The sequence below is a fragment of the Schistocerca cancellata genome, chromosome 7, assembly GCF_023864275.1.
Source record: "Schistocerca cancellata isolate TAMUIC-IGC-003103 chromosome 7, iqSchCanc2.1, whole genome shotgun sequence".
Classification (NCBI taxonomy): Eukaryota; Metazoa; Arthropoda; class Insecta; order Orthoptera; family Acrididae; genus Schistocerca; species Schistocerca cancellata.
The window spans coordinates 280,880,384-280,903,817 of record NC_064632.1 but is presented as its reverse complement, the minus strand read 5'-3'; the positions used below and the strand labels follow the sequence as shown (position 1 = coordinate 280,903,817).

Genomic DNA, 23,434 nt, shown 5'->3' with positions numbered 1-23,434 from the left:
AAATCATAAAAACATGATGAGGAAATTGGCTTTGCCACTTCCATTCTACTTTCACAAATGTAACGTACTATCTTGAATTAACAAGTTTGTTTTAGATATAGTGGCGTGAGTACAAAGATGACAGAGTTGCGTGATACGATTTTGGGTCATCAGCAGGCACACGAAAAGTTTTAATTTCGAGAATGTACATTTTCTTTCTTCGGATGTTGCTGCAATGCTTCATTTATAGATGAATTATTCCTTGCTTGAAACTATGTGGTTTCAGAGGTCTTTTCGAGTCTTAAACATCCATGATATGTGTATGCAGCTGAGGCAATAAATAAAAATTTATACCAAGGACCGTGTTGGAATGCAAGTCTCCTGCTCACCCAGCACATGATCCTACTGTACCACTGGAATTGTGGCTTTGTAATAATGAATTTTTTTTTAACAAGGCCAGGATTCGAACCCAGGTCTCCTGCTCACCATACCGATGTGCTAACCACTATACCATGCTGGCACAGTGTCTTTGCACAACTGCAGGGACTACCCTAGGTACTTAAATCAAATGAAACACTATGGTTCCAGAGACCTTTTCAAGTTTCAAACATTTATGGTGTACACATGCACTATTGTGAACTCCTGAAACACATTTTTCCCATAGTAACAGTTTAAACCACTTTGGTGCGACAGTTTTAAGGCATTGTTCTGGACTGTTTAATCTGAGCTAGATTGTATTGGTTTCCTGAGTCATTTCAACTGCTGGTGCTGATGACTGTTTATGTTAATGCAGCCATCACAGGTTCATTCTGCTCCTCTGTCAAAGTGGGTTAGTGCTCTACCAGGAATAGCTTTCCCTTCCTTTTTTCAACCCAGCTCTTCAATCCTAATACTACAGAAACAAATGATAATACTTGTTTCTTTTTCTTTTTTGAAGAGCAAATCTCCAAGGGCATGGATGTGTCAGTACATGAAATGACAACATAAATGTAATAACAGATAAAACAAAATGTGTATGAACCCAAAAAAGACAAGACATAAGTTTATGTAAACACAATCAACAATATAATACAGGAATCAGCTTAATTTTTCAAGGAACTCTGCAACAGAATAGGAGTGCCCACTCTTCAGTTTCAATTTGAAAGCGAGTGTATTACTGCTAAGAGTTTTGAACTCTTGTGGTAGCTTATTGAAAATGGATGCAGCAGTATACTGCCCATTGGTTGCTGAAGAGTCAAGGAAGTGCAATCCAAATGCAGGTTGGATTTCTGCCTAGTATTAACTGAATGAAAGCTGCTAATTCTTGGGAATAAGCTGATGTTGTTAACAAGAAATGGCAGTAAAGAATATATATATTGAGAGGCCAGTGTCAGAATACCCAGACTAATGAACTGGGGGGCAACAAAAGTTTCGCAAGTTGACATCACTTATTGCCCGAACCGCCTGTTTCTGAGCCAGAAAAATCCTTTGAGAATGGGAAGAAGTATCCCAAGATATAATACCATACATCATAAGCGAATGATTATAAGCAAAGTAGACTGCTTTTCGTGTTGAACTATCACTTACCTCAGATACTGACTGAATAGTAAAAATGGCAGCATTAAGTCCTTGAACAAGACCCTGAATGTGGGCTTTCCATGACAGTTTACTATTTATCTGAAAACCTAGAAATGTGAACTGTTCAGTTTCACTAATCATATGCCCATTCTGTGAAATTAAAATGTCATGTTTTTTGAATTGTATGTTAGAAACTGTAAAAACTGAGTCTTCTTGTGATTTAACATTAGTTTATTTTCTATATGTCACGAACTTATGTCATGAGCTGCACTATTTGAAACAGTGCCAACATTGCACACAACATCCTTTACTACCAAACTGGTGTCATTAGCAAACACAAATATTTTAGAATCACCTTTAATACTAGAGGGCATATCATTTATGTAAATAAGGAACAGGAGTGGCCCAAGCACTGATCCCTTGGGCACCTCACATTTAATCATGTCCCACTCAGACCCCACATCACAGCCATTCTCAACACTGTGCTGTCTGTTGTTAAAGTAAGAGGTGAACCAGTTGTGAGCTACTCCCCGTGTTCCATAATGGTCCAACTTCTGGAGCAATATTTTGTGATCAACTCAGTCAAAAGCATTAGTTAAATAAAAAAAAGATGCATAATGCTCAAAACCTTTTGTTTAATTTATACAGTACCCCACAATGAAAAGATAATATAATATTTTCAGTTGTTAAACCACTTCTAAAACCGAACTGTACATTTGATAGCAAATTATGTGAAATAAAGTGATCAATTATCCATGCATACACAGCCTTTTCATGACCTTAGCAAACACTGATGGTATATAGTGAGGTTTAAAATTGTCTACATTATCCCTTTCTCCCTTTTTATAAAACAGCTTTACTACTGAGTACTTTTAACAGTTCAAGAAACTGACCATTCTTAAAGGAAAAATTGCAAATATGGCTAAGTGCAGAGGTAACATATGCAGCACACTGTTTCAGTATTCCGCTAGGTACTCCATCATATCCACGAGACTCCTTAGTCTTCAGCAATGTAATTATTGACTCAGTCTCCACTCTTGTCAGTATTACAGAGGAGTATTTCAAGAAACCCAGTTTTTATTCAATTCACCAGCAATGCTCAGAAAGTGATTGTTAAATATCTGACTTATTAGTAACAGGGATATTTTTACTATGAACTGACTTTATATTGTCGACCTTGTGCTGCTGACCACACACTTTCGTCATGTTTGACCATATGGTTTTAATTTTATCCTGTGAATTAGCTATTCTATTTGTGTACCACATGCTCTTTGCCTTCCTAACAACATTTTTAAGCACCTTGCAACACTGCTTGTAATGGGCTATTGTAGCTTGATTGTGACTACTTCTAACATTTTGATGTAATTCCCACTTTGTTCTATGTGATATCCTTATTCCACTAGTCAGCTACTCACAATGCCTTTTACTGCTAGTACCCAGCTTAGAATGTTCTAATGAAAAGCAACTTTTCAAGATCCTGAGAAATGTGTTAAGAAAAGCGTTATATTTGTCATCTATGTTATCATCACTATAAACGTCCTGCCACTCTTGTTCCTTAACTACCTTTAAAAAACTCTCTGTTGTCATTGGATTAGCTTTTGTACGTAGTTTGTAACTATATACATTTGTTTGAGTACAAAAGCCTTTTAGTGTTAAATTTTGTGCATCATGGTCTGAAAGACCATTCACCCTGTTACTAACAGAATATCCATCTAATAATTAAGAATGAATAAAAATATTGTCTATGGCTGTGCTTCTGTTCCCCTACAGCCTGGTTGGGAAAAAAAAAAAAAGAAGAAGAAGCGTAGTCTGCATCAGATCATATTAATTTAGGAGATCTTCCAACATACACACCCACCTCCTTTTTTTTTTTTTTTTTTTTTTTTTTTTTTTTTTTTTTTTTTTTTTTTTTTTTTCAGAATCGCATAAAAAATTAATATTGAAGTCCCCACATACAACAAATTTTTGGTACTTCCTCTAAAGTGAACCAGGAACCCTCTCTAGCTTGAGCCAGAGTTAGTGGACGTATAAATAACAACAATTAGAAGATAAGTTTCACTAAATTCAACTGCCCCTGCACGACATTCAAATACCTATTCAGTGCAGTGCCATGACACATCTATGGATTAATCTGTATCCTGGTAAAAGAAGCCTCTGAATTGTCAAATTGTTTGAGTGATCTTCCAATACACCAGCAATGTCTGTAAGCAGTTTACTAACTTTATCTCTAATACCTCTTATATTCTGATGAAATATGCTGGTTCCTTCACTACTGGGATACCTGACTTCCATTGAAGGTGATTCCTTTGTTAGAGGGACTTCCTTCAATCAGGGATACCTATCAGCTGACTTAAATCTAAAAAAAGGTGCAACTGTACCACAAGTTACTACAGGAATTTTCCCATGAGTGATCCCACCACTGCCCACTACCCTGTCACCTGTAAGTTTTGCTGGCTCCCCTTCCCATACCTATTGAGGTGCAGGTCGTGCCTAGTGAAACCAGTCTATTGGTAGACTCAACTGGCACCACTGCAATGTGAGCCGTTATATAAACATTTTGTTTACATACCCTTCATATCCTCCTTTCTGCTCAGACTGTCATATACAGGTACAAGAACACCGTGATCTGCATTTATGTCAATAGGCAACTGTCTTACTGTTTTATGATTATTGAAATCACTAAAATTTCCAGGTTTTGATATTACGTATGAATATGGAAATGACACCACTAATAAATTAATAAGCTTCAGATGATGTGTGTGACAATACACAGAGCACTAGATGACAAGACAAGGAAGGATTCAAAGTTAAAAATGTAATGGCCATCCCTCTTATAATATATGGAAGAAAATCCTGGACATTAACTGAGAAAGACAAAAGAAGAATACAGTCGACTGGAATGCCATTTTTAAGAAAAGTTTAAAAATATACCCCCAGCAGCCAAATATAAATCAGTATTACAAGAGAAGGACTTAGCATATACACTGCAACATAGTGAATGAAATTACATTATTGTATTAAAGTGCTGTTTCCAAGTATAAAATAATGTAAAACATGAAGTTAGCATTTCTGTGAAGATACTCTTCACTGGAGTAGTAGATACTGCCCACAGTAAGTTCTATAAGGGGTAAATACAGTTATCTGTCACACAGTGAAGTTAGGGTACATTCTAATTCTTGTTCCTCACAAAATGTAAGAGAGAGTTCCATGCAGTTTTTGTGTGGAGAAATAACCCAACAAGTAATGAACATTTTGCTTTTATTCTGATTGGGTTTTGTATCTATAATACATAGATAGAACATTTGCTAAGCTCATGAAGTCACTCCTTGTGAAAATTGTTTTATAATAACTGGAATTCCTTAATCTCTTTTGTATCACATTTGCATCCATTAAAATTCATAACTTAAGAAGTTTTCTGTCTTCAGCATAAATTCTGGTGTATGTTGTTGATCACCATGAGTAGAGTATCCACTGAAAATTATTAGAAGATTCATGCACTAGACAAAAATGTACAAGGGAAATATTTTATAAGTACACAAACTGAGCAAATCAGCTTTGAAGTTTGAAAAATAATTTATTATACCTTAGAGGGACTTCTGTGAAATAAAACTGCTTAGGTGAATAGCATACTTGTTTCTCTTCTTCCTTCCTTGCTGCCTTTTGTAGTTTCACCCTCTTTCCTGCTTTCCTTGACTCCTTAGTGGATCATTAAGCCTTTTTTGGATGATTTTATTCTCTGCCTGTCTTCGTTCTCAAACAATTTATCATATTAGTGGAAAAATGCTCCTGTCTGAATATCAGAAAAGGTGAAGATGTTTCTCTTTAAAAGAGTGTGACAGAAAAATGGGGTCCGGTCATCTCTGTCCTCTTTTCACCTGCCTCACCATAAATTTTGGTGTGCAAACAGATTTGTCCTCTTTTAACAAAGAGCACACTAAATCCTTTTATCCACTCTGTCTCTATTGTAGTTAAGCCTTCATACACTCTCTAAGGCCACTGTCTACATATGTTTCTTTCCCATTGCCTCCTTTTTATTCCATTGATTTAAAGTATATCCCACTGCTACTGACTCCACCATACCTTGGCAACTCTGGTAACTCAAAGATGGGTGAGATGCAGCAACTTACATTTTGCTCCTATAACCATCATCTCCTGTGTAGTGGAGACTCAATTATCCACACTTATTGTTATAAGTCATTCAGATAATCAAAGATCCGGGTAATTGAATGCATGAAGAAAAGCAACTTTTGTACTACCAACTCTAGAAAGATAACCTACATTTCATGTGTGTGGTTATCTTTCAGGTGCATTGTCATACGGGTATCTTTCTAGGGTAATACATAAAGGTAGGTGTTTATTCAAAACAACAAAACTGAATTAAATTTAAAATAATCAGTGTGTATTAAGGGATAAGAAACACATTTTTGTATGCACATACATTTTTTCTTAAAATTACTGAAATACTGCTACCTTAATTGTGAAATACCTAACAAAAGTTGCATAAGACAGGCTCTGTAGTTTACATTGTTTAAAATATTTGATGGATGTAAACAACTATTTCTTTTCATTGATGCTACATTATGAATTCATTTTAACTGTTGTAAACTCATGGTATCACATTATGTTTGTTTTTTGAGTTATTTGAAAGCTGTTTCCAGGGCTTGAAATGCTTCCACATGGAGTGGTCTTCCACATGGAATGGTCCTGCATCATTTTCTGCATTTGCTTTTTCTTCTGTTTCATCTTCCTGCAATATGTTTTCAACAATTTCATCATCCGACATGATCAGAAAACATTGATCATTATTATCATAAATGAGCCACTCTTTCATGCCATCACATTCTTCACATATTTGTATGTTTGTTATTAGCTCATTTAGATCCTCAGCAACAGAGTAATCCATATTGGTTCTTGAATTTTTGTGTCCCTGTTCTAATGTTCTGTTCCAAGATTTGTTCAGTCATCTTTCCAATCAAATCCCACTCATTTACAACCATGTATTAACACTCCTTTAAGTTCATTTTCTTAATAAATGATGGTTTTTACACTGTCTCTATCAACAAGTAATGATCAACATGGAAGTTGTTTCCTGTAAAGTAACATTTTGGTCCATTGGTTTTAGCAAGAATGTCACACTAGAAGGCAAAATTTGTGCCTCTAACAGCTCAGCCGAGGGATGGGTTGCTGCCTTATCCAGTAAAAGTAGGACTTTTCTTTGTTTACCAGTTTCATTTTCAATTTTTTTTTTTACATTGTTATGAGAAGGAAAGTGGCTACTCACCATATAGCGGAGATGCTGAGCGCAGGTAGGCACAACAAAAAGACTCTCACAATTACACCTTTCGGCCATTGGCCTTCGTCAACAACACACACACACACACACACACACACACACACACACACACACGACTGCAGTCTCAGGCAACTGTTGATGAAGGCAAATTGTGAGAGTCTTTTCGTTGTGCTTATCTGTGACTCAGCAACTCTACTCACTATATGGTAAGTAGCTACTTTCCTTCTCATAATATTGTTACATTTCATCCTGGATTTTCCTTTTTTTTTACATTGGGGATAAAAGTGTTGACATACCAATCAATGAATATTTCGATGTTCATTCATGAGCTTTTTTGGTTTTTATGAATAAAGGGAACCTTGATATTTTCTAAGCATACGGATTTTTTTGATTTTCCTATGATAAGTAAAGGCATTTTATGGGTGCAGTAGCCTTTGTGCAAGCGAATATTGTCACTTGCTCATTACTCATTTTATATCTCGGAGCTGAACTCTCTCACTGAGAAACTGAAGATTTAGATGGTCATGATTAACAATTTAATCCAGTTTCATCAGCATTGTAAACAAAGTCCAAATCATAGTGATTCCTCTTCCACATCTTTTCTTAAAACCATCTTTAAAAAATTTGCTACACCTACATCAGTTGACATTTTATCACCTTGTATTTCCAATTGGCGAAGTCTTTAATGGGATTTAAATCTGTACAGCCATCCATTACTTGCCACAAACAATTCATCGCCTCCTTTCTTTTTTTATTTTTATTTATTTATTATAACTATAACGCTTTCTTGCAGAGCAGGGGGCCAGATATTCGTTGCACACTACATCATTTTTGAAAAATCCAACAGTACTGGTCTTCTTCCAAAAGTTCATTTTTTGGTTTCTTGACCACTTTTCGATGTTTCCTCTCATCTCCAGTATCAAATTTGCAGGTATTCTTCTGTACTACTTACTCTTAATACCTACGGGTAACTTACGACCAATTTCTCCTTTTTTTTCTTCAATGAATCAAATGTTTCTTTTTGTCTCTAAGTGACAACACCGCTCTCTTGCACTTTGACATATTTAAACACAGACGTGACACATTGCAGCAATGTAGGATTGGCAACTGTCTAAGTCAACCAAAAATGAAACACACGGGATGCGGGCGAGTACCGTAGTGCCATTGCCACATGTCTGTGGATGCACTGGACTATAGAGATATTGGTTTGCAGTTGACAGTCCAGATAATCATTAATCCGTGTAACTGTGGTGCGGATAACATAGTCTCCACTGTACCAGTTCGCTGATCTGGAAGGTCCAAACACCCCCCCCCCCCCCATCCACCCACCCACCCCCAGCATCTGTGTATGCCCGCCACTCAACTGTCTTTTTCATTTCCACAGTCTCCTCCAAATTTTGCTCCCACTGCTTCTATCTCTGTCCATCTCTCTTCTCTTTTATTACCATTGTCTCTCACTGATCAGCAATATCTCCTCTTTTCTCTGCCTCCCTCTGCTGTTATCTTCAATCCTCAGTCTTTCTCTTCCTCTAACACTTTCTCTCTTCCACCATCACTGTCTCCTCGTTCTTTCTCTCCCACTGGCTCTTGTCTTCTCTCTCTACCACCGTCACTATATATCTGCCACTCTCTTACAGCACAAAAAAGCCTGGGCTAGAGGAAGCGTGTAATGTTTATATTTTGACCATGTACTGTAAGATAACTGCAGTATGCCAGTTGTTCCAATAGATATACAAATGGTTGCTAGTCCAAGGGCTATCCAAACCACTTGACTCTTTATTTCTGTGGTCAGCAGTAAACCGAGATGTGACCCCCTGAAAAATGGCACATTCATGTGCAGACCTGTTTTCCCTTACAGGTATTTTAAATCTGTCAGTAACTATTAATCTGTCAACTATTTCATTATTAAAAGTAATTTCAGCACCACAAATCCATGTTCAGCTATTCTTGTTCCAAAAAAAAGGCAGTCTTTGGACATATCTTCCATGTTGTTTGTTGTGGTCTTCAGTCCTGAGACTGGTTTGATGCAGCTCTCCATGCTAATCTATCCTGTGCAAGCTCCTTCATCTCCCAGTACCTACTGCAACCTACATCCTTCTGAATCTGCTTAGTGTATTCATCTCTTGGTCTCCCTCTACGAGTTTTACCCTCCACGCTGCCCTCCAATGCTAAATTTGTGATCCCTTGATGCCTCAGGACATGTCCTACCAACCGATCCCTTCTTCTAGTCAAGTTGTGCCACAAACTTCTCTTCTCCCCAATTCTATTCAATACCTCCTCATTAGTTACGTGAACTACTCACCTAATCTTCAACATTCTTCTGTAGCACCACATTTCGAAAGCTTCTATTCTCTTCTTGTCCAAACTATTTATTGTCCATGTTTCACTTCCATACATGGCTACACTCCATACAAATACTTTCAGAAATGACTTCCTGACACTTAAATCTATACTCGATGTTAACAAATTTCTCTTCTTCAGAAACGCTTTCCTTGCCATTGCCAGTCTACATTTTATATCCTCTCTACTTCGACCATCATCAGTTATTTTGCTCCCCAAATAGCAAAACTCCTTTACTACTTTAAGTGTCTCATTTCCTAATCTAATTCTCTCAGCATCATCTGACTTAATTCGACTACATTCCATTATCCTTGTTTTGCTTTTGTTGATGTTCATCTTATATCCTCCTTTCAAGACACTGCCCATTCCATTCAACTGCTCTTCCAAGTCGTTTGCTGTCTCTGACAGAATTACAATGTCATTGGCAAACCTCAAAGTTTTTATTTCTTCTCCCTGGATTTTAATACCTACTCCAAATTTTTCTTTTGTTTCCTTTACTGCTTGCTCAATATACAGATTGAATAACATCGGGGAGAGGCTACAACCCTGTCTCACTCCCTTCCCAACCACTGCTTCCCTTTCATGCCCCTCAACTCTTATAACTGCCATCTGGTTTCTGTACAAATTGTAAATAGCCTTTCGCTCCCTGTATTTTACCCCTGCCACCTTTAGAATTTGAAAGAGAGTATTCCAGTCAACATTGTCAAAAGCTTTCTCTAAGTCTACAAATTCTAGAAACATAGGTTTGCCTTTCCTTAATCTTTCTTCTAAGATAAGTCGTAAGGTCAGTATTGCCTCACGTGTTCCCACATTTCTACGGAATCCAAACTGATCTTCCCCGAGGTCGGCTTCTACCAGTTTTTCCATTCGTCTGTAAAGAATTCATGTTGGTATTTTGCAGCTGTGTCTTATTAAACTGATAGTTTGGTAATTTTCACATCTCTCAACACCTACTTTCTTTGGGATTGGATTTATTATATTCTTCTTGAAGTCTGAGGGTATTTCGCCTGTGTCATACATCTTGCCCACCAGATGGTATAGTTTTTGTCAGGACTGGCTCTCCCAAGGCCGTCAGTAGTTCTAATAGAATGTTGTCTACTCCTGGGGCCTAGTTTCGACTCAGGTCTTTCAGTGCTCTGTCAAACTCTTCACGCAGTATCGTATCTCCCATTTCATCTTCATCTACATCCTATTCCATTTCCATAATATTGTTCTCAAGTACATCACCCTTGTATAGACCCTCTATATACTCCTTCCACCTTTCTGCTTTCCCCTCTTTGCTTAGAGCTGGGTTTCCATCTGAGCTCTTGATATTCATACAAGTGGGTCTCTTTTCTCCAAAGGTCTCTTAAATTTTCCTGTAGGCTGTATCTACACTCCTGGAAATTGAAATAAGAAAACCGTGACTTCATTGTCCCAGGAAGGGGAAACTTTATTGACACATTCCTGGGGTCAGATACATCACATGATCACACTGACAGAACCACAGGCACATAGACACAGGCAACAGAGCATGCACAATGTCGGCACTAGTACAGTGTATATCCACCTTTCGCAGCAATGCAGGCTGCTATTCTCCCATGGAGACGATCGTAGAGATGCTGGATGTAGTCCTGTGGAACGGCTTGCCATGCCATTTCCACCTGGCGCCTCCGTTGGACCAGTGTTCGTGCTGGACGTGCAGACCGCGTGAGACGACGCTTCATCCAGTCCCAAACATGCTCAATGGGGGACAGATCCGGAGATCTTGCTGGCCAGGGTAGTTGACTTACACCTTCTAGAGCATGTTGGGTGGCACGGGATACATGCGGATGTGCATTGTCCTGTTGGAACAGCAAGTTCCCTTGCCGGTCTAGGAATGGTAGAACGATGGGTTCGATGACGGTTTGGATGTACCGTGCACTATTCAGTGTCCCCTCGACGATCACCAGTGGTGTACGGCCAGTGTAGGAGATCGCTCCCCACACCATGATGCCGGGTGTTGGCCCTGTGTGCCTCGGTCGTATGCAGTCCTGATTGTGGCGCTCACCTGCACGGCGCCAAACACGCATACGACCATCATTGGCACCAAGGCAGAAGCGACTCTCATCGCTGAAGACGACACGTCTCCATTCGTCCCTCCATTCACGCCTGTCGCGACACCACTGGAGGCGGGCTGCACGATGTTGGGGCGTGAGCGGAAGACGGCCTAACGGTGCGCGGGACCGTAGCCCAGCTTCATGGAGACGGTTGCGAATGGTCCTCGCCGATACCCCAGGAGCAACAGTGTCCCTAATTTGCTGGGAAGTGGCGGTGCGGTCCCCTACGGCACTGCGTAGGATCCTACGGTCTTGGCGTGCATCCGTGCGTCGCTGCGGTCCGGTCCCAGGTCGACGGGCACGTGCACCTTCCGCCGACCACTGGCGACAACATCGATGTACTGTGGAGACCTCACGCCCCACGTGTTGAGCAATTCGGCGGTACGTCCACCCGGCCTCCCGCATGCCCACTATACGCCCTCGCTCAAAGTCCGTCAACTGCACATGCTACCAGTGTTAAAGACTGCGATGGAGCTCCGTATGCCACTGCAAACTGGCTGACACTGACGGCGGCGGTGCACAAATGCTGCGCAGCTAGCGCCATTCGACGGCCAACACCGTGGTTCCTGGTGTGTCCGCTGTGCCGTGCGTGTGATCATTGCTTGTACAGCCCTCTCGCAGTGTCCGGAGCAAGTATGGTGGGTCTGACACACCGGTGTCAATGTGTTCTTTTTTCCATTTCCAGGAGTGTATCTTACCCCTAGTGAGATAAGCCTCAATATCCTTACATTTGTCCTCTAGCCATGCCTGCTTAGCCATTTTGCTCTTCCTGTCAATCTCATTTTTGAGACGTTTGTATTTCTTTTTGCCTGCTTCATTTACTGCATTTTTATATTTTCTCCTTTCATCAATTAAATTCAAAATTTCTTCTGTTACCCAAGGATTTCTACTAGCCCTCGTCTTTTTACCTACTTGATCCTCTGCTGCCTTCACTACTTCATCCCTCAGAGCTACCCATTCGTCTTCTACTGTATTTCTTTCCCCCATTCCTGTCAATTGTTCCATTATGCTCTCCCTGAAACTCTGTAAAACCTCTGGTTCCTTCAGTTTATCCAGGTCCCATCTCCTTAAATTCCCACCTTTTTGCAATTTCTTCAGTTTTAGTCTACAGTTCATAACCAATAGATTGTGGTCAGAGTCCACATCTGCCCCTGGAAATGTCCTACAGTTTAAAACCTGGTTTCTAAATCTCTGTCTTACCATTATATAATCTATCTGATACCTTTTAGTATCTCCAGGATTCTTCCATCTTTTATGATTCTTGAACCAAATGTTAACTATGATTAAGTTATGCTCTGTGCAAAATTCTAACAGACGGCTTCCTCTTTCATTTCTTAGCCCCAATCCATATTCACCTACTACGTTTCCTTCTCTCCCTTTTCCTACTGTCGAGTTCCAGTCACCCATGACTATTAAATTTTCGTCTTCCTTCACTGCCTGAATAATTTCTTTTATCTCATCATACATTTCTTCAATTTCTTTGTCATCTGCAGAGCTAGTTGGCATATAAACTTGTACTACTGTAGTAGGTGTGGGCTTCGTATCTATCTTGGCCACAATAATGCGTTCACTATGCTGTTTGTAGTAGCTTACCCGCATTCCTATTTTACTATTCATTATTAAACCTACTCCTGCATTACCCCTATTTGATTTTGTATTTATAACCCTGTATTCACCTGGCCAGAAGTCTTGTTCCTCCTGCCACCGGACTTCACTAATTCTCACTATATCTAACTTTAAGCTATCCATTTCCCTTTTTAAATTTTCTAACCTACCTGCCCGATTAAGGGATCTGACATTCCACGCTCCGATCCGCAGAACGCCAGTTTTCTTTCTCCTGATAACGACGTCCTCTTGAGTAGTCCCCGCCCGGAGATCCTAATGGGGGACTATTTTACCTCTGGAATATTTTATCCAAGAGGATGCCATCATCATTTAACCATACAGTAAAGCTGCATGCCCTCAGGAAAAACTACAGCTGTAGTTTCCCCTTGCTTTCAGCCGTTCGCAGTACCACAACAGCAAGGCCGTTTTGGTTAATGTTACAAGGCCAGATCAGTCAATCATCCAGACTGTTGCCCCTGCAACTACTGAAAAGGTTGCTGCCCCTCTTCAGGAACCACACGTTTGTCTGGCCTCTCAACAGATACCCATCCGTTGTGGTTGCACCTACGGTATGGCTATCTGTATCGTTGAGGCACGCAAGCCTCCCCACCAACGGCAAGGTCCATGGTTCATGGAATGGAATGAAATGATCCCTTAGCATTTTAAGCGAATCCAGATGCACACACCTTTGTATTTCCTCAAAAATTAAATCTTTATTGGAAATTACTTTTCTGTTATTTTCTGCAGATTTCATAAGACTGGAATTGATTTTCACTTTTTTTTTAATTGAAGAACCCTATGTGTGGTTAAGATTATTAACATTCCCCTGAAAATTAGTGTGTCAGTTTCCACAAAAACATGTCTCTTTCATTTTATTAAATGCTTTGAGATTTCTCATTTTTAAATCAAAAAGAATTGTCTCAGAAATCGCACTAAAACATCTACAGAAAGTAGTCAACACACTCAATAACAAAGCACAATTCAGTAACAAATAGTTCTAAAGGTGAAGAATTAAAGATGGATCCTTACCTAACAAGTATGAGAAATTTACAGTGGCATTCCAAGATACTTAAGTATGAGAAATACATGTCAAAGTAAAACCGACAGTGGACCTAACAGTTAGGAAATAGTGAAGAAGTTGGTGTGGAATGTTCATCAACATATTTATTTCTCTATAACTGTGCAACCAATAAAGAATTTGTGTTAAAATGTTCATATCTGTAATACTAAAGGAAAGAAGAAGTGTTAGGAACAATTTTTGAAAATTGCATTTTTTGAGCTCAGATAACTGTGTCTACCCCCTTTAATTCAATCTTAAACCACACCATCCCAAACATAAATCTAAATGACAGCACAAGCCACCATCCTGAGTCTGAGGCCAGTGTCTTTAACAAATGTACTACCTCATCTGGTTAAATATAACATACAATTTTCTCATATTAGTACGTAAGTGAAACAGTGTTGTGTAAAAACATGAAAAGTAAGTACGTAGTCTGTCAACACTTATCACTACATACCCTGCACTCACCAGCAGATGATTTGAGGTAATGACCATGTTGCCATTCCTTGAAACTTCCTGGAAGATTAAAACTGTGTGCCAGATTGAGACTCTAACTCAGGAGCACAGTTGGTAGAGCACTTGCCCGTGAAAGGCAGAGGTCCCGAGTTTTGAGTCTTGGTGCGGCACACAGTTTTAATCTGCCTGGAAGTTTCATATCAGTACACACTCCTTTGCAGAGTGAAAATTTGATTCTAGAAACATCCCCAAGGCTGTGGCTAAGCCATGTCTCTGCAATATCCTTTCCTTCAGGAGTGCTAGTCCCATAAGTTTTGTAGGAGAACTTCTGTGAAGCTTGGAAGATTGTAGACAAACTACCGGTGGAAGTAAAGGTGTTGGGATAAGTCATGAGTCATGCTTGGGTAGCTCAGTTGGTAGAGCACTTTCCCACAAAAGGCAGAGGTCCTGAGTCTGAGTTTTGGCATGGCATGCAATTTTAATCTGCCAGGAAGTTTCATATCAGCGCATAGTCTGCTACAGAGTGAAAATCTTAATTCTTGCCATTCCTTTGTGACATATTCATGTCTGCCCTTTTGTATGTCTGAAAAACTGAGTCAACGTCCTGTCAAAATGAATGAGATGCTGAATGCAGGAGAATGGTAAGGCATTATGCACTACCAATCTTGGGAGATGATTTCCTCTTAAAGCCATCACATTTGTAGTGTATTTATAATGTGAGATTGTCACCTGTTTTAACTACCACAACCAGTCCTCTTGAGTTCTCTAAGCGGTCCTTAATGATAGTGTATGCGTTATTGAAGAGGTTTGCTTTGGCAGCCTATGTAAAGAAATGTTTTTCAGTCATCTGTTTCATCCTCTTGCACAAATTATTACACAATTGCAATTTCTAATAGAAAATGCTATTTAGAACTTTTCTTTTGTTTTTCTGTGTTAAATGCAATTCCAGTCTTGCTCTTGCTCCACAATCGTGTATAGAGTATTTGTAATGCACTTGCTAATGTTTTTCCTAATGTTAGCAGATGAACTCACTTGGTACAGTAGTGGTACCCATAATTAAAAAAAAAAGTTTCAGTGAATGTGACTACTACTTTTAATTATTATCCTTATAGCCTTTCCTGCAGTTTGAAAATTGTGTCCATGTTTCGCACATTTGATCCTCAGAAAAGTATCATAATCCTAAGAATCAAGTGTTCATAGGTATAGCATGTCATCAAAACATGTTGCATACTAATGTGGTACCCAAAGCATGTAACATGCTGGTGATGTTCTCCTTGCCAGTATCTCCATATGTTCATTCCGTGTCAGTAAATAATCAATATTCACTCCTAAAAAGTTTGTGTTTGCTACACAGTCTGTAAACAACAACAACAACAACAATAATAATGATAATAATAATAATTGTTGTTGTTGTTGTGGTCTTCAGTCCTGGGACTGGTTTGATGCAGCTATCCATGCTAATCTATCCTGTGCAAGCTCCTTCATCTCCCAGTACCTACTGCAACCTACATCCTTCTGAATCTGCTTAGTGTATTCATCTCTTGGTCTCCCTCTACGATTTTTACCCTCCATGCTGCCCTCCAATGCTAAATTTGTGATCCCTTGATGCCTCAGGACATGTCCTACCAACCGATTTCTTCTAGTCAAGTTGTGCCACAAACTTCTCTTCTCCCCAATTCTATTCAATACCTCCTCATTAGTTACGTGATCTACCCACCTAATCTTCAACATTCTTCTGTAGCACCACATTTCTAAAGCTTCTATTCTCTTCTTGTCCAAACTATTTATTGTCCATGTTTCACTTCCATACATGGCTACACTCTATACAAATACTTTCAGAAACGACTTCCTGACACTTAAATCTATACTCGATGTTAACAAATTTCTCTTCTTCAGAAACACTTTTCTTTCCATAATAATAATAATTATTATTATTAATTATAATTCCATGCGGCATAGTGGTCTGGTGCAAGTCTTTCAGTTGGATGTCACTTCGGTGACTTGTGTTCGCCTAACCTATCAAGTAATCCTACAGTGTAATGTGGAATCTCAGCCAACATGTCAGTTCCTGGCAGATCTAGAAAACATTGGGAAGTGAAACCTAGGTTAAAAGCAGATTGAAATATTCCATGGTCCATACGGGATTCAGTGCGACAACTTTTTGGTTTCGTAGCATGCGCTTAACCACTAGACCCATGGGCTCAACAATGTGTAAATTTATAATTTATGTTTAGAATTTCAGTTTTTTCCCTCTCAAAGTCTTAATTTTTCTGAAAGTCATTGAGAACAGAAAACAGAATTGGTCCTAATACATTCCCCTGAGGGAGGCTTAATTTAAACTTTTCAGTTTGACAATTGGTTATCATTATAAGAAGTGTGGGCTGTCTCTACCTTTTGTGCACCCTGTTTTCCAAATATGACTGGAACCATTCATTACCTACTTCTCGTATAGTTAAGCAATATTTTAAGGTCAGCACTGTCAGATGCCTTGGACAGGTCTAAAATATGCCTGTTACACTGTCATTCACACCAAGAACATCCAGTAACACTTTTGTAAACTCTGTTATGGCCCGTGTTGTACTTCTGCTACCTGTGAACCAAACTTTACTGTGTTTTTATTTAGATAATTCATTAGTCTGCCTTTCACGATTGATTTTATAATTTTTAAGAATGGTAACAAAGAATTTGCCGTGTGGTTTTCAGTATTTTTCTGTATTACTTTTCTTTTAGTAGGAGAACAACTTGTGCATGATCTGTGTGTTAACGGAGCTTGTATGCTGTCCATGTGTGCCTTCAGAAGCTTGTATGCTGTCCATGCATGCCTTCAGAAGCTTGTATGCTGTCCATGCATGCCTTCAGAACAGAGACTGGCATTGCATTTGTACCCACTGAAATAACCTCTTTTAAATATATTTACAAAATTTGCTAGTTCATGTGGATTTTCTGTTACTCTTCTTCCATCATTGATTTGCGTGTTATTGTACGTGTTGTACACTTGTATCTGACTTTTGTGATTTCTTACATCATGATGTCCCATATTACTGTTCGATACTTTTATTTTATGCACTATATATTTCTTTTCTCATTATATTATCCATTTTTGCAGCAACTTTGTAACTGTTATTATAATTTAAGAACTCGGATTTAGCACAACTTTTTGTTTTGTAACAAGCTGAAATATTTAAAGAGCCTTAGAGGACATTCTAAAATCTACAGTTATCTACTTATTTTCCTTAGCTGCTGCTTCTGAAGTGGCCACATTTATGCCGCCTCAAAAATTAGTTTGAAAAGCGTGAAGAATTCAGAGACTTATACATTTACATTATTTTATGTTTATGCTTCACCTCTAGTTGGTTTGCCAGTACTCTTGACAAAATGTGTATTTTAGGTTTAGAGAGGATTGTTTTAAAAACCTGCAGTTTCGTGCCTGCCTTTAGATTTATTATTTGTCAGTTATAATCTAAGACACCAAAATATTACATACACTTTTCCTTGCTGCTATCTGTGAGTACATGGCCAAAACTTAATGCTGAATATTTGACTACTCTCATGGCAATGTTTGTCATTTGTGCCATGACAAAATTATTCAAAATTACTTAACCCTTCTGTTCAAGGACACATTTCCACGAAAGATTGTCTTAGTTTTAGAGCTGCAACTCTGTTCATGACTCCAGTTAATTTGTTAAGAAATGTGTCTACATTGCCTTCAGGTGAGCAGTTCACACACAGAATAATAGCTTTTTGTGAATGTCAGGCTTTGTTCAGTTCAACAGCTGACATTTCTAAGCGTTTATTGATACTAGCTGTCATCAGATCTTGCCTATCTTTAAAATGTGCCACATTTCTCATATAAATAAATTTTACCTTTATGATAGTTCTGAAGTTGCAGCTTGCCCGTTCATAGGATGAGGAAATACAGGAATGTTATAATTAAACTTCCACTACTTGAGCCAGAACTGATGGAAAACTAGTATGTGTATCTGACTTAATAGGAATGATGATCGTACTGTGCATGTAGGTTTTATGTTATTAGTAGTGTTTGTGTAATAAAATGCTGGTAGGTGGTGGTACTGGTATGGTGCTGTAGGGTTGAAACATAAGCGTCAGCATGCATTACAGTTGCAGGCAGTCAAAATGGGCCTGGATGGGGTGAGCAAGGGATCTCGTAAAACTGTTTTATCAAAACAACAATAATAGCGCTGCTGCTGTTCATGGGTATTGACACATTAAAGGAATACGGAGGGGTCCTCTTTCCATATCGGGGTTGAAGAACATGATTTGGAAGTTTGAATTGACTGACAATTTGGGAAATACTCCTGGGAGAGGCCGGCAGTCAATTGTGCCACTGATTTTTGAAGAAGTTACTGTTACCGTGGCTGAGAATGCACAATCTGTTTCACAACAGCTGAACAGCCTACGGTCCACCATTGGAAAAGTGCTGTGGACAGTTGTGAAATTGTATCTCTAGTGCGGTTCCAGGCTGTAGTGGATGCTGGTGATCGTCTCATTGAGCATGTTTATAACTTGTAATGTAAACATGCTACACGATTAACAAATGTTACCTTCTCATGTAGAAATTAAAATGTGTGTCTTTAAATGCTTTATTCGTTACTTCTCTTCTGCACTTCCTTACAAACGTTTCCAAAAAGTTTCATTGGGTCCTACAGTCACTCGTTTTTGATGGGGCCCTCTTTAGTTGTGAGAGATTAATTATAACCACCCTGTACATGATGTGCTGTATTTCAATGGCTCTATGCCATTGCTCTATAATGCATACCACCATGCTGTTCAAAGACCGTACTTCAAGTTGCTGTACCTTATTTTTAATATACTGCATATTTTGATGAAGGATTGATAATTCTGTATACATTACTGTGGTATTCATCCTTACAATTTCTTTTTCTTTCATGTTACTGGTGAATGCATCCTCCAGTGTGATGCTTTCTATCTCGTGTGTATCTGTTGCATAACTCTCTAAACTGCTTATGACACTTTTTGCCCAGGGGAACCTGTTTTCGTAATCTAATCTAAAACAGGCTTAGTTCTCCTACCAATTACCATGTGTGGCTTCATCCCTATCCACTTTACTCTTACTTATTGGCTCCGCCAACCATATCTTCCCAGTCCTATCAAACTGCAGACAACTTCTAGTGAAACTCCATCTCTCAATACTCAGTATGCACCCATCCGCGCTCACTGGCACCATTTCCAGCTCTGCATTAACTCGCTGTACAGCTCTGCCCAGGAAGTGGAAAAGTAGCTATCTTGTGTTGCCATTCTTGACATTCCTAAAATGTGAAATGAGAAGAAATGTTGGTAGACTAATTTATTGAATGTCTCTTCTGAAGAACAGCTTTTGCAAAATACTGTATCAAGTAACTTAGTGCAACTTCATGGCTTCAAATTTGACACAATAGTAACAACACAGCTACTAAATGATGTTTCAGTACATATTCTTGTCAAGAGGAAAGAAAATATCCCTTAGGGACACACACAACATAGAAATCTGAAGACTTAGTTTAAAATACAGATAATTTGCTCAGGTGGTAATATTTTGTGTTGCATTCCTAGTCCAAAACAGTTTTAATCTGATGGGAAGTTTTGAAACATCTGATGCATGTTTCATGTCCTAGTTTTCTGCCACTAGCTGCATATAATGCCAATTTCTGCTCTTTGTGGAGGAGAGGCATTGTAATTCCACCTGCCCCTCTCAGCGAATTTCTGTTATGGCAGACAACAGAGTACTGGCTGGTAGCAGTAGTCACTTCCTGAGAAATTTTCAGCCATTGTTTGGAGTATGTCTTCAGGTTTGGTTTGGAGATTTCAGTTTCACTGTGCACTTCCACAGGCACCTTCCACATATCTTAGAAATCCTCTTAAAAATTTTTGTCTTATATTTTTTACTTTGCAGAGCAAATAATGTTGTTCAGAAATTCATACCACAAAATCTTCTTACTCTTATTCATAGCTCAGCAGTATTTGGTCATCGATACCCAAAAAGCTGCAAGTTTGTAGGGAATCTGTCATCATTTGAACCTTTCCAGAGCCACTTTTGTACCCTGTCCCAGCTTGCATAGAAGTACTTCACTCCCAGCAGAAAGTCCTTAGAATGATTGCGTAAGTGACAAGGCAGATGACAAACGTAAAGTCACCCACCAAGTTGTGGATGCTCAAGCTCAGTCATTTCTCTGTACAGCGTGATATCAGACTTCCAGAGCACCATTTTGGTAGCTCTCTTTTAGGCACTGCCTGTCTTTCACATGTTTCCAGATAGGGACTGCAAGTCGCTGACCATATCTCGCCGAACAGTGTAGCAGTGTCTGAGAGGATGAGGAGAACATATTGGGGGATCGATTGTGGGAAATAACCATGCAGCAGTGGAAAGCGTGTGCTCTGTCCTGTGTACAGAAAAAATAAAGTTTCTGCCTTAATGAGACTCCCAACTGCTCTATCCGAGTGCAGGTTGTAACCGAGTCCCATCTTGTTGTGTGCAATGCTGTTTCCCTAAAGGAGCTGTTGATAAGATAGCTGTCTGATGACAAATGTTATCTACAGATGTGTAAGGAGGCAGGTATAATGCAGTCACTTTAACGTGGCAGTTTTTGTGTTGAGGGTGTTTTGAACTGTGGTCACATGAGGTACTGGTAGAGCTTGGGCCCGAACTATCTCGTTTATGACACTACTAACCTCAGTAAGCAAATTTGCCATAACCATTACTAAATGCTTTGCTTACTCCACTTTGTATCGAGATGAACGTTGCTTATCATTTTCTTTTCTTATTTTAAAATGTGACTCTTGTGACACCAGAAGTCATGGTGGTCTCTCTGCCTAAGAGTCAGTACTGCTTTTGCAGAAGCACTGTACAAGGACATTGTATGCCAGGCCTGTGAGGTGCCGCCAGGGCTCCTCCCGTCACACTGTTCCTCTCTCCTTGTATGTCCGAGTGCCCATCTGTTTACATTCAAGACTGACTGCCATATTACAGAGTCCGCACTGTATGTGGATATTTTTCTCCTCATTTATGGCAGATGTACTATTGCAGTTACTTCTTACATTCTGTTGTTGAGAAGGAGATGGAAACAGTGGTGTTCATTGTTGATTAATATGGCTGCACTACCTTTAGCATTCTCCTGTTTGAGATCATCAGTCCTCTGAAATTTGTAACTCTTTCATACAGCGGTGTCAGACTCCTTCAGCTTTGCAGAGTAGCATGCCTCAGACATAAGACGTTGGTCTCACACTTGGGAGGATGATGGTTCAAAACCTCATTTGCCCACCTGGATTTGGGTTTACCACAATTTTGCTTAAGGTATGGTTACTTTAAAAAGACACATTCATTTCCTTACCTAATCTGAGCTCTGTTGTGCCTCTAATGATATCCTCATGAGCAGGTTGTTAAACCCTTACCTTCCGTACAGTATATACATGTCTCACACATCCAAGCATAGGAGTCTTCCGTGTTCTAATTAGATTAGATTAGATTAGATTTACTTTCATTCCAATTGATCCGTAGTGAGGAGGTCCTCCAGGATGTGGAACATGTCAGAAAAACACAATACATGACAAATATTTACAACTAAAACAAATAAGATAATGTACCATTCCACAGGTCCCAAGTGGAATGATCGTCATTTTTTAATGAACACTAAGAGTCATTTTACAAATGCTAATGCACTGAATTTAAAATAAAAAAGTTTTTTATTTATTTATAAGGTAATAAACATGTAATACAACTACTGTAATACTTATTTACAATGAACACATTACTGCACTGAAATGGTGCAGAAGTTAGATTATACTTACACACACACACACAGACACACACACACACACAGACACACAAATTTTCAGTGAACACATTACTGCACTGAAATTGTGCAGAAGTTATGTTGTACCAACAAATCAGTTGGTTTTACTAAGAAATTCATCAATGGAGTAGAAGGAGTTTGCCACCAATAAATCCTTTAGGCTTCTCTTAAACTGAATTTCATTGGTTGTTAAGCTTTTTATGGCTGCTGGCAAGTTATTGAAAATGTGTGTTCCTGAATAATGCACACCTTTTTGTACAAGACTAAGTGACTTTAAATCCTTGTGAAGATTATTCTTATTTTTAGTATTGATTCCATGAATTGAGCTGTTGGTTTGAAAAAGTGATATATTTTTAATGACAAATTTCATTAAGGAATAAATATATTGGGAAGCTGTAGTTAGTATCCCTAGTTCCCTAAACAGGCTTCTGCAGGATGTTCTTGAGTTCACACCACATATAATTCTTACTGCACGTTTTTGTGCCCGGAAAACTTTAGCTTGGCTTGATGAATTACCCCAAAAAATAATCCCATATGACATTATGGAATGAAAGTAAGCATAGTATGCCAGCTTTTTCATTTTTATATCCCCTATGTCTGACAAAATTCGCATTGCAAACAGAGATTTGTTAAGACGCTTCAGCAGTTCTGTGGTGTGCTCCTCCCAGTTGAATTTATTATCAAGCTGTAATCCCAAGAATTTAACACTGTCCACTTCTTCTATCTTCTTTTCATCGTATGTTAGACATATACTCTTGGGACACCCCTTACAAGTTCTGAACTGCATGTAGTGTGTTTTTTCAAAGTTTAGTGACAAAGAATTGGCTAGGAACCAGTGATTAATGTCCACAAATATTTTATTGGCTGATCTTTCTAAGACTACACTTGATTTGCTATTTATTGCAATGTTTGTATCATCGGCAAACAAAACAAACTTGGCATCAGGTAATGTTACTGATGAAAGGTCATTGATATACACAAGGAAAAGTAAGGGCCCCAAAATGGAACCTTGTGGGACCCCACATGTAATTAGTTCCCAGTTGGATGATGCCTGATAGCATGATACATGTCTCTTTCCTAATAACACCCTTTGTTTCCTGCCAGAGATATAAGATTTGAACCATTTTGCAGCATTTCCTGTTACACTATAATATTCTAGTTTACTTAAAAGGATATTGTGATTTACACAGTCAAATGCCTTTGACAGATCACAAAATATACCAGTTGCCTGCAATTTTTTGTCTAATGAATTAAGCAC

The 23,434-nt window shown here is 38.9% G+C and overlaps 1 protein-coding gene across 1 annotated transcript in view; it reads left to right on the top strand.

Moving 5' to 3' along the window:
* The window catches only part of LOC126092025 (transforming growth factor beta regulator 1-like), a 69,408-nt gene that overhangs the window by 538 nt on the left and 45,436 nt on the right, over positions 1 to 23,434 (top strand). The gene's annotated exons all lie outside the window — the stretch shown is intronic.